Genomic DNA, 10,476 nt, shown 5'->3' on the forward strand with positions numbered 1-10,476 from the left:
GAAGGTGCTTGGTGATTTTACTACACCAACTTCCAATTTCTATGGAAGAAGCATCTCAATTCCTGCCATTGGAGCAAACAACTTTGAGCTTAAGCCTCAATTAGTTTCTCTAATGCAACAGAATTGCAAGTTTCATGAACTTCCAATGGAAGATTCTCATCAGTTCTTAGCTGAATTCTTGCAAATCTGTGACACTATTAAGGCCAATGGAGTTAACCCTGAGGTCTACAGGCTTATGCTTTTCCTTTTTGCTGTAAGAGACAGAGCTAGAACATGGTTAGATTCACAACCTAAGGAAAGCCTGAACTCTTGGGAAAAGCTTGTCAGTGCTTTCCTGGCCAAATTCTTTCCACCTCAAAAGATGAGCAAGCTTAGAGTGGAAATCCAAACCTTCAGACAGAAGGAAGGTGAGTCCCTCTATGAAGCTTGGGAAAGATATAAGCAATTGATCAAAAGATGTCCTACTGACATGCTTCCAGAATGGAGCATCATATGTATATTCTATGATGGTCTGTCTGAGTTGTCAAAAATGTCATTGGACCATTCTGCAGGAGGATCTCTTCATCTGAAAACCCCTGCAGAAGCTCAGGAACTCATTGAAATGGTTGCAAATAACCAGTTTATGTACACCTCTAAGAGGAATCCTGTGAACAATGGGACGTCTCAGAAGAAGGGAGTTCTTGAAATTGATACTCTGAATGCCATATTGGCTCAAAACAAAATATTGACTCAGCAAGTCAATATGATTTCTCAGAGTCTGAATGGATTGCAAGCTGCATCCAACAGTACTAAAGAAGCATCTTCTGAAGAAGAAGCTTATGATCCTGAGAACCCTGCAATGGCAGAGGTGAATTACATGGGAGAACCCTATGGAAACACCTATAATCCTTCATGGAGAAATCATCCAAATTTCTCATGGAAGGACCAACAGAAGCCTCAACAAGGCTTCAACAATAATGGTGGAAGAAATAGGTTTAGCAATAGCAAGACTTTTCCATCATCTTCTCAGCAACAGAAAGAGAATTTTGAATAGAGCCATTCTGGCCTGGCAACCATAGTCTCTGATCTATCTAAGACCACACTAAGTTTCATGAATAAAACAAGGTCCTCCATTAGAAATTTGGAGGCACAGGTGGGTCAGCTGAGTAAGAAGATTACTGAAACTCCTCCCAGTACTCTCCCAAGCAATACGGAAGAAAATCCCAAGAGAGTGCAAGGCCATAACCATGACTAACATGGCCGAACCTGGAGAGAGTGAGGAGGACGTGAGTCTTAGTGAGAAAAGCCTCATGGGACATCCTCTGGACAGAAAGTAGTTTCCCTTTGAGGAACTAAAGGAATCTGAGGCTCATACAGAGACCATAGAGATTCCATTGAACTTCCTTCTGCCATTCATGAGCTCTGATGAATATTCTTCCTCTGAAGAGGATGAAGACATCACTGAAGAGTAAGTTGCTATGTATCTAGGAGCAATCATGAAGCTAAATGCCAAGTTGTTTGGTAATGAGACTTGGGAGGATGAACCACCCCTTGTTCACCAATGAACTGAGTGCATTAATGAGGCAGACATTACCTCAGAAGAAATCGGATCTCGGAAAATTCTTCATACCTTGTACCATAGGCACCATGACCTTTGAGAAGGCTCTGTGTGACCTGGGGTCAGGGATAAACCTCATATCACTCTCTGTAATGGAGAAACTGGGAATCTTTGAGGTACAAGCTGCAAGAATCTTATTAGAGATGGCAGACAAATCAATGAAACAGGCTTATGGACTAGTAGAGGACGTGCTAGTAAAGGTTAAAGGCCTTTACATCCCTGCTAATTTCATAATCCTAGACATTGGGAAGGATGAGGATGAATCCATCATCCTTGGCAGACCCTTCCTAGCCACAACAAAAGCTATGATTGATGTTGACAGAGGAGAGTTGGTCCTTCAGTTGAATGAGGACTACCTTGTTTTCAAGACTCAAGGTTCTTCTTCTGTAACCATGGAGAGGAAGCATGAAAAGCTTCTTTCAATACAGAGTCAAACAAAACCCCCACATTCAAACTCTAAGTTTGGTGTTGGGAGGCCACAACCAAACTCTAAGTTTGGTGTTGAGAGGCCCCAACCTTGCTCTGATTATCTGTGATGCTCCATGAGAGCTCACTGTCAAGCTATTGACATTAAAGAAGCGCTTATTGGGAGGTAACCCAATTTTATTTCATGATATTTATTTATTTTCCATTATTATTTTATGTTTTCTTTAGGTTGATGATCATGTGAAGTTACAAAAACAACTGAAAAACCAAAAATAGAATAAAAAACAGCATTAAAAACAGCTCACCCTGGAGGAAAAGCTTACTGGCGTTTAACGCCAGAAAGAAGCATCAAGCTGGCGTTAAATGCCAGAAACAAGCTACAGATTGGCGTTTAACGCCAGAAACAAGCACCAAGTTGGCGTTAAACGCCAAAAAAGAGAGAAAAGTTGGCGTTTAACGCCAGAAACAAGCAACAACCTGGCATTAAACGCCAGGATTGCAGTCTAAGGGCATTTACACGCCTAAATGGAGCAGGGATGCTAAGTCCTTGACCCCTCAGGATCTGTGGATCCCACAGGATCCCCACCTACCCCACCTCTCTCTCTCTTCTTCACACCTTTCCATAACACTCTTCCCCAAATACCCTTCACCAATCACCTCCATATCTCTTCCCCAAATACCCTTCACCAATCACCTCATTCACTCTTCCCCAAAAACCCCACCTACCTCCAAATTCAAAATCCTTTCCCTCCCAAACCCAACCCTAATACACAAAACCTAACCCTCCCCCACTCCTATATATACCCCTCACCACTCCTTCATTTTCACACATTACAATTACTACTTATACCCCCTTGGCCAAATTCACCCTCTCCCTCCATCTCCTTTATTTTCTTCTTCTTCTCCTTCATTCTTTCTTATTTGCTCGAGGACGAGCAAACCTTTTAAGTTTGGTGTGGTAAAAGCATTGCATTTTGTTTTTCCATAACTATTTATGGCACCTAAGGCCGGAGAAACCTCTAGAAAGAGGAAAGGGAAGGCAATTGCTTCCACCTCCAAGTCATGGGAGATGGAGAGATTCATCTCAAAGGTCCATCAAGACCACTTCTATGAAGTTGTGGCCAAGAAGAAGGTGATCCCTGAGGTCCCTTTCAAGCTCAAAAGGAGTGAGTATCCGGAGATCCGACATGAGATTAGAAGAAGAGGATGGGAAGTTCTCTCCAGTCCTATTCAACAAGTCGGAATCTTAATGGTTCAAAAGTTCTATGCAAACGCATGGATCACTAAGAACCATGATCAAAGTATGAACCCGAATCCAAAAAATTGGCTTACAATGGTTCGGGGGAAATACTTAGATTTCAGTTCGGAAAATGTAAGGTTGGCGTTCAACTTGCCAATGATACAAGAAAATGCACGCCCCTACACTAGAAGGGTCAACTTTGATCAAAGGTTGGACCAAGTCCTCATGGACATATGTGAGGAAGGAGCTCAATGGAAAATTGACTCAAGAGGCAAGCCGGTTCAATTGAGAAGGCATGACCTTAAGCCTGTAGTTAGAGGATGGTTGGAGTTCATCCAACGCTCTATCATTCCTACTAGCAACCGTTCCAAAGTAACTGTGGATCGGGCCATTATGATCCATAGTATCATGATTGGGGAGGAAGTGAAAGTTCATGAGATTATACCTCAAGAACTCTACAAGGTGGCTGACAAGTCTTCCACTTTAGCAAGGTTAGTCTTTCCTCACCTCAATTGTCACCTCTGCAATTTGGCTGGGATTGTCATAGAGGGAGACATCCTCATTGAAGAGGACAAGCCTATCACTAAAAAGAGGATGGATCAAACAAGAGAGCCCACTCATGGACCTCAACAAGAGCATGAGGAAATTCCTCATCATGAAATCCCTGAGATGTCTCAAGGGATGCACTTTCCTCCACAAAACTATTGGGAGCAAATTAACACCTCCCTAGGAGAATTAAGTTCCAACATGGGACAACTAAGGGTGGAGCACCAAGAGCATTCTATCCTCCTCCAGGAAATTAGAGAAGATCAAAGAGCTATGAGGGAGGAGCAACAAAGGCAAGGAAGAGACATTGAGGAGCTAAAGCACTCCATAAGATCTTCAAGAGGAAGAACTAGCCGCCATCACTAAGGTGGACCCGTTCTTTAATTTCCTTGTTCTTTATTTTTCTGTTTTTCGTTTACTATGCCTTATGTTTATTTATGTTTGTGTCTTTATTACATGATCACTAGTGTCTAAGTGTCTATGTCTTAAAGCTATGAATGTCCTATGAATCCATCACCTTTCTTAAATGAAAAATGTTTTTAATCACAAAAGAACAAGAAGTACATGATTTCGAATTCATCCTTGAAATTAGTTTAATTATTTTGATGTGGTGACAATACTTTTTGTTTTCTGAATGAATGCTTGAACAGTACATATGTCTTTTGAATTTGTTGTTTATGAATGTTAAAATTATTGGCTCTTGAAAGAATAATGAAAAAGGAAAAATGTTATTGATAATCTAAAAAATCATAAAATTGATTCTTGAAGCAAGAAAAAGCAGTGAAAAACAAGACTTGCGAAAAAAATGGCGAAAATAAAAGAAAAAAAAGAAAGAAAAAGAAAAAGCAAGCAGTAAAAGCCAAGAGCTCTTTAAACCAAAAGGCAAGAGCAAAAAGCTAGTAACCCTTTAAACTAAAAGGCAAGGGTAAAAAGGATCCATGGCTTTAAGCATTAATGGATAGGAGAGCCCAAAGGAATAAAATCCTGGCCTAAGCAGCTAAACCAAGTTGTCCCTAACAATATGCTTGTGGCGTGAAGGTGTCAAGCAAAAAGCTTGAGACTGAGCGGTTAAAGTCGTGGTCCAAAGCAAAAAAGAGTGTGCTTAAGAACCCTGGACACCTCTAATTGGGGACTCTAGCAAAGCTGAGTCACAATCTGAAAAGGTTCACCCAGTTATGTGTCTGTGGCATTTATGTATCCGGTGGTAATACTGGAAAAAAAAGTGCTTAGGGCCACGGCCAAGACTCATAAAGTAGCTGTGTTCAATAATCAACATACTGAACTAGGAGAATCAACAACACTATCTAAATTCTGAGTTCCTATAGATGCCAATCAATCTGAACCTCAAAGGATAAAGTGAGATGCCAAAACTGTTCAGAGGCAAAAAGCTACTAGTCCTGCTCATCTAATTGGAGCTAAGTTTCATTGATATTTTGGAATTTATAGTATATTCTCTTCTTTTTATCCTATTTGATTTTCAGTTTCTTGGGGACAAGCAACAATTTAATTTTGGTGTTGTGATGAGCGGATAATTTATACGCTTTTTGACATTGTTTTTAGTATAATTTAATTAGTTTTTACTAAGTTTTTATTAGTTTTTATGCAAAATTCACATTTCTGGACTTTACTATAAGTTTGTGTGTTTTTCTATGATTTCAGGTATTTTCTGGCTGAAATTGAGGGACCTGAGCAAAAATCTGACTCAGAGGCTGAAAAAGGACTGCAGATGTTGTTGGATTCTGACCTCCCTGCACTCGAAATGGATTTTCTGGAGCTACAGAAACCCAATTGGCGCAATCATAATTGCGTTGGAAAGTAGACATCCAAGGATGTCCAACAATATATAATAGCCCATACTTTGCCCGAGTTTTGACGACGCAAACTGGCGTTCAAACGCCAACTTCCTGCCCCATTCTGAAGTTAAACGCCAGAAACAGGTTACAAACCAGAGTTAAACGCCACAAACAGGCTGCAACCTGGCGTTTAACTCCAAGAGAAGTCTCTACACGTGTAAAGCTCAATGCTCAGCCCAAGCACACACCAAGTGGACCCTGGAAGTGGATTTTTGCATCATTTACTTATTTTCTGTAACCCTAGCTACTAGTTTAGTATAAAAACTACTTTTAGTGATTTATTTCACATCTTTTGATCATTTTTGAGACTATCTTTGTATCACTTTTGATCTCTTGATCACGTTTAGGGGGCTGGCCATTCGGCTATGCCTGGACTATTATCACTTATGTATTTTCAACGGTGGAGTTTCTACACCCTATAGATTAAGGTGTGTAGCTCTGCTGTTCCTCATGAATTAATGGGAAGTACTATTGTTTTCTATTCAATTCAAGCTTATTCTTATTCCAAGATATTCACTCGCACTTTAACTTGATGAATGTGATAATCCGTGACACTCATCATCATTCTCACCTATGAACGCGTGCCTGACAACCACTTCCGTTCTATCTGCAATAGCTTGAGCGTGTATCTCTTAGCCTCCATTCCGAAAGATCGGAGTCTTCATGGTATAAGCTAGAATCAATTGGCAGCATTCTTGAGATCCAGAAAGTCTAAATCTTGTCTGTGGTATTCCGGGTAGGATCTGTGATGGGATGACTGTGACGAGCTTCAAACTCGCGAGTGTTTGGCGTAGTGACAGATGCAAAAGGATCAATGGATCCTATTCCAACATGATCGAGAACCGACAGATGATTAGCCGTGCGGTGACAGCACACTTGGACCATTTTCACTGAGAGGACGGACGATAGCCATTGACAACGATAATCCCCCAACATACAGCTTGCCATGGAAAGGAGTATGAATGATTGGATGAAGGCAGTAGGAAAGAAGAGATTCAGAAGGAGCAAAGCACCTCCATACGCTTATCTGAAATTCTTACCAATGAATTACATAAGTATTTCTATCTTGTTTTATATTTTATTTATATTTTAATTATATTTTAATTATCAAAATCCCATAACCAATCTGCCTGACTGAGATTTGCAAGATGACCATAGCTTGCTTCAAGTCGACAATCTCCGTGGGATTGACCCTTACTCACGTAAGGTTTATTACTTGGACGACCCAGTGCACTTGCAGGTTAGTTGTGCGAAGTTGCGAAAAAGAGTTGAGATTACGATCGTGAGTACCAAGTTTTTGGCGCCGTTTTAGAGATCACAATTTTGTGCACCAGACGCGCACGCGTGACGGATGCCACGTGCAAAAAAATTGCAGAAGTCGCCCCCAGCGATTTCTGGATCCTTTTTTCGCCCAAATCCAAGTCCAGAAACACAGAATAGAGGCTGGAGAATGGGGGAATCAAATCATTCATTCATCATTCATTCGATAATTCACAATTTTAGGTTTTAGATGTAGTTTCTAGAGAGAGAGGCTCTCTCCTCTCTCTTAGGATTTAGGATTTAGGATTTCTCTTAATTTTAGGATTGCTTCTTCATTCCAGGTTCAATGTTCCTTTAATTTATGTTCTCTTCTATTTTTATTTATTCTATTACTTTAGTTGCTCTATTTCAGATCTAATTACCTATGTTGCCAAATTGGCTTATGAATTCTTCATGTTAGAATTGATTTTCTTATTTAATACAAATTGAGGTATTTCAGATTTAAGATTCTCTCTCTTATTTATGTTACTGCTGCTTCCAATTTAAGGTATTTTTATTCGAGTAGATTTTCTCCCCTTTTGGCTTTGGTTGAGAAATTGGTGACACTTGAGTTGTCAAAATCTGCTGTTGATTGAAAATTGGATATTGTTGATTAATTTGGATCCTTCTAAAGTTAGTCTTTCCATAGGAGTTGACTAGGACTTGAGGAATCAGATTGATTAGTCCACTTGACTTTCCTTTAATTAGTAAGGGTTAACTAAGTGGGAGCAATAACAATTCTCATCACACCTGATAAGGATAACTAGGATGAGATTTCCAGTTCTCATACCTTGCCAAGTGTTTTCTTAATTATTAATTTATTTTTCTCGTCATTTAATTTACTTGTTCTTTAATTCAAAAACCCCCAAAAATACACTTTTTCCACAACCAATAATAAATCATACTTCCCTGCAATTCCTTGAGAGACGACCCGAGATTTAAATACTTCAGTTATAAATTTTATTGGGTTTTGTACTTGTGACAACAAAAACTTTTGTACGAATGGATTGTCTGTTGGTTTAGAAACTATACCTACAACGTGATTATTCTTATAAAATTCTTTACTGACAGAAATCAGCTCGTCAAAATGGCGCCGTTGCCGGGGAGGTGCAATTGTGTGCCTTATTATTGGTTATTGTAAATATTTTATTTTTCTTATTTATTTGTTTTTATCTTTGTTTTTAACTTTCATTAGCTACTATGAGTTCTCACCCCCGTCGCTTTGAGTTTGGTTCTAATGTTGTTGTAAGGAATGGAAGCTATAACAGGAACATGCATCAAGGTCGAAACAATCACGGATGGAAGGAGCCACGAGGATTTGATCAATCCTTTCGGCAATAACACCTTCCAAGATACCCTGGACAACGACCATTCTACAATGCATGCCAAGACAATAGTTATGGTGGACCTCTTCGTGACAAACCACCTCCACCTAATTACTATGGTCAAGAACCATTCCGAGGTGCATACCAAGATGATAGATATGGTGGACCCCCTTGCAGTTACTAGCAAGCCCCATCATATGCCAATGAACCACCTCCTCAACATAGCTTTGAACCACCATACTCACAAGCCAGTCACAACCATTCACCTCCATATGACCCTAACCTCTACCCACCCCAATTCCAATCCAATTACTCCCAAGAACCACCACTTCCATATGCACCATGTCCATATCCATCGACCCAAGAAGCACAGGCTCACCTCAAGGAAACGGTAGATCAATTTCATGCAACCCTTCATCAATTGGAACAAGCGATAAATCAATTAGCTTCCCGACGTTCGGGTACTCAAGGAACTCCCATGGCTTCATGTGGAGAATCTAATGAAGAACGTAGCATGAAGGAGACACTAGAAGCTCCGGTGGACAGCAAGAAGTATGACTTTGTACTGGAACAAGTAGAGGAAGCTGAAATTCTCATGGAAGAAGAATTGGTCGAAGACTTAGGAGACGCGGAACCTCTATGGGAATCAAGAATTGTAGAGAATTCCGCCAAGAAATTTTGCAAACGATGCTAAGGAGGATAGTACACAAACCCCAAAGCATGTATCTTATGAGGAACTGGACGGAACAGATTAAGAAACGAGTTTCCTTGGTAATGATGATCATGAACTAAGCTCTCCCAAGAATGAACTTGCATCCGCAATTGAGTTCTTTGAGATTGAAGAATCTTCCCCAAGTGAATATGAAGATGATGTGGAGGTAGACTTTTCTCAACCTCCAACTTATGACTTGAGTGACGAGGAAGAAATTGAAGACTTTGATCAAGACGTGGTTGCAGTTGAAGAGGTTTGTAAGGAAGTGAAATTAGTCACGAAAGAGTACAATGAAGTGGAGCTTGAAATACCACTGGAAACACCTCTCCCAAGGCCATTACCACCCAATACAAACTTCAAGTGGGTAAAATTCTTAGCCTTTATCTTTACCTTTCCACTTGAATATGGTTTGCTTGAAATCGATGGCCAACTTAGAGCTCTCTGTTGCTTTAAGAGTAAGCGGGAAATGGTTAGTAATAGGAGTTGGCACCCAAGGTTCAATACGATTCCACGCTCCAACTGGAAGAGCAAGGATTGGTATAGAGCTCGATTAAATGGGTCTCGAAGATGTTTGGGTATCTCAATGAGAATTCAAATTACTTATCACCTGGTTGGAACGAAGATAGTCAACAAGAAGATGGGTACAGAAGCAAGGTTTGGGATCCTGGGATTCAGTCTGATAATCAACACCCCTGGAGCCTGAAAACCTGCTTTAACTTGCTCAAAAGCTTTACGTGCCTAGTTTAGGACCCCGGAGGCTATTGGAATTGCAAACGTTAGTGGAGATTTATGGATGAGTTCAAGCACAAGCCACCATAACAGGAAGCTATTCAAATGTACAACTTAAGGACTTTAACTAAAAGTGCTAGGTGGGAGACAACCCACCATGGTATGATCGTTCTTTTTTCAATTTTAATTTTATTTCATTTTGTTTGTTTTTAGTTTCATTTTATTTTATTTTATCTTATTTTTCCTAGAATCATTCATAACATCCGCATCCGCATCTGCATTCTGTATTCTGCATTTTCTACTAAAAAAAAATTCACACCACGCGTGCGCATGGGCCACGCGTGGGCGTCGATCTCAAATTGACGTTTCCATCCAACGCCCAGAAAGTTGGGCTAGAATCGTGCGGCTGGTATGTGTTAGGAATAATTTGGGCCACGCGTGCGCGTCGATGACCCGTACGCGTCATTTTCACTTACACACACCACGCGTGGGTGTGGGCGACGCGTACGCGTTGCGTGAAAAATTTTGCCCCCTAGTTGAAACTGAGAGTTGCGCCAAAACGACGCTGAAAGTGTGCGTTTAGCACAATTCTAGGCGACGTGTACGCGTGTCGCACGCGTACGCGTCGTTTCCATTACCCCTCATTCACGTGTTCGCGTCAATGACACTTTTGCATCGCTGCACTTCCACCTCATCCACGCTTTCGCATGGATTTGAATTCACTTAACCCCCCGACGCGGAAACCCTAA

At 40.6% G+C, this 10,476-nt stretch overlaps 1 non-coding gene across 1 annotated transcript; it reads right to left on the reverse strand.

Annotated features, from left to right (window-relative positions):
* Positions 1 to 367: 367 nt before the first annotated feature.
* Positions 368 to 475, reverse strand: LOC148573806 (small nucleolar RNA R71). Its single transcript, XR_015906838.1, has one exon. It is a non-coding gene; the product is annotated as a small nucleolar RNA R71 (small nucleolar RNA).
* Positions 476 to 10,476: the final 10,001 nt, after the last annotated feature.

Source organism: Arachis ipaensis, chromosome B2, assembly GCF_059453495.1.
Source record: "Arachis ipaensis isolate K30076 ecotype BB chromosome B2, ASM5945349v1, whole genome shotgun sequence".
Classification (NCBI taxonomy): domain Eukaryota; kingdom Viridiplantae; phylum Streptophyta; class Magnoliopsida; order Fabales; family Fabaceae; genus Arachis; species Arachis ipaensis.